This window comes from Delphinapterus leucas, chromosome X (genome assembly GCF_059928025.1).
Source record: "Delphinapterus leucas isolate spDelLeu-1000000601 "Yukka" chromosome X, BTC_Dleu_Yukka2, whole genome shotgun sequence".
Lineage (NCBI taxonomy): Eukaryota > Metazoa > Chordata > Mammalia > Artiodactyla > Monodontidae > Delphinapterus > Delphinapterus leucas.
The window spans coordinates 69,207,940-69,210,189 of record NC_143150.1 but is presented as its reverse complement, the minus strand read 5'-3'; the positions used below and the strand labels follow the sequence as shown (position 1 = coordinate 69,210,189).

General features: G+C 52.0%; 1 pseudogene; it reads left to right on the top strand.

Moving 5' to 3' along the window:
• Positions 1-1,171: 1,171 nt before the first annotated feature.
• LOC111178187 (MARCKS-related protein pseudogene) lies at positions 1,172-1,934 on the top strand (annotated as a pseudogene).
• Positions 1,935-2,250: the final 316 nt, after the last annotated feature.

Below are 2,250 nucleotides of genomic sequence, written 5' to 3'. Positions count from 1 at the left end.
GAGCACGGGCTGTAGGCCCACAGGCTTCAGTTTGTGGTGCAAGGGCTTATTTGCTCCACAGCATGTGGGATCTTCCTGGACCAGGGATCAAACCTGTGTCCCCTGCATTGGCAGGCAGATTCTTAACCACTACACCACCAGGGAAGTCCCCTCCCCCTATATTTTCTCCTGAAAATTTCATAATTTTAGCTCTTACATTTAGGTCTTTGATCCATCTTAAGTTAATTTTCATATGTGGTGTGAGGATCCAATTTTATCCTTTTGCATGTGGATACCCAGCTTTCCCAACACCATTTGTTGGGAAAATGTCCTTCCTCCATTGAATGAACTTGACACCTTTTTGAAAAATCATTTGGTCATATATGCAATGCTTTATTTCTGGACTCCCAATTCTATTCCATTGGTTTGTATATCTGTCTTTATGTCATTACCACACTTTTTTAAAAAAACAACTTTATTGGAGTATAATTGCTTTACAATGTTGTATTAGTTTCTGCTGTATAACAAAGTGAATCAGCTATATGTGTACATATATCCCCATATCCCCTCCCTCTTGCGTCTCCCTCCCCCCCTCCCTATCCCACCCCTCTAGGTGGCCTCAAAGCAGTGAGCTGTTCTCCCCTTGAGATGTAGCTGCTTCCCGCTAGCTATCTATTTTACATTTGGTAGTGTATATACGTCAATGCTACTCTCTCACTTAGTCCCAGCTTACCTTTCCCACTCCCCGGGTCCTCAAGTCCATTCAAGCCTCTTAGGGAAAGGAAGGCATTTAAAAGCAACTATGTGTACACTTCCCAATTTCAAAACTTACCACACTCTTTTGATTAGTGTAGTTTTATAGTAAACCTTGAAATTGGGAAGTCTATACATAGTTGCTTTTAAATGCCTTCCTTTCCCTAAGAAGCTTACCCCTGTTTCTATTGTGCCTTAGCTGTTCTGTATTCCTCAATCAATAATCTCTTGCATGGGCATTCTGGTGAGGAGCAGAGCGGTGGCGGGCGCAGCTAGTCGGTGAGGTGTGGAGCAGGGGTGCAGCTCATTTTCCCACACACACACCCTTCCCCCTCAGGTGCAAGCCCCTCCCCTCTGCCGGCCTGGGCCACCAGACCAAACTATCCCTTATGGCGTGAGCAGGGGGTGACTCCTGGCGCCCACCAGCAGAACCCCCACCATGGGCAACCAGAGCTCCAAGGCTCCCTGGGGCGACGTGACCACCTAGGAAGCAGCAAGCACTTCCCCCGCTAAGGTCAATGAACGGGAGAACGGCCACGTGAAAAGCAATGGAGACTTATCCCCCAAAGGTGGAGGAGGGTCGCTCCCCTGCCGTGAACAGAACAGAGGAGGAAGCCGGGGCCAATGGCAATGCCATCGAGCCGGCACCCCCTAGCCAGGGCTCTGAGGTCAAGGGGGAGCTTCCCCCCGCCCCCCCAACCCCCGCCAAGGAGACCCCCAAGAAGAAGAAGAAATTCTCTTTCAAGAAGCCTTCCAAATTGAGTGGCCTGTCCTTCAAGATAAATCGCAAGGAGGGGGCTGGGGGTGATCCATCTGCCTCCTCACCCACAGAGGAAGGGCAGGAGCAGGGGGTGGTCGGTGCCTGCAGCGAGGAAGGCACTGCCCAGGGAGGGAAGGCTGCCGCCACCCCTGAGAGCCAGGAGCCCCAGGCCAAAGGGGCAGAGGCTAGTGCTTCCTCCAAGGGAGGAGGAGACACAGAAGAGGCAGGGCCCCAGGCGCAGAGCCATCCACTCCCTTCGGGCCAGAGAGTGGCCCTACACCAGCCAGCGAGCAGAATGAGTAGCTGGGTGGGGGCAGGTGGGTGATCTCTAAGCTGCAAAAACTGTGCTGTCCTTGTGAGGTCACTGCCTGGACCTGGTGCCCTGGCTGCCTTCCTGCGCCCAGAAAGGAAGGGGCTGTTGCCCCACTAACCACTTTCCCTCTCCTCCTCTCCCTATGTGGATTCTCCCATCATCCATCTGGTCTTCCTCTTAAGGCCAGTTGAAGATGGTCCCTTGCAGTTTCCCAAGTTAGGTTAGTGATGGGAAATGCTCCTGCCCCTGGCCCTACCCATTCCCTATCCCCACCCATGCATAAGGCAGTTGCAGTTTTCTTCCCCAATTCTTTTCCAAGTAGGCTTTGTTTACTCACCAAATCCCAGAGCCACATGTGGGGGTGCCTACACTCCCAAACCCTGAGTGTCCAGCCTTCCTCTGTTGAGTTTTTAGTCTCTTGTGCTGTGCCTAGTGGCACCTAGGC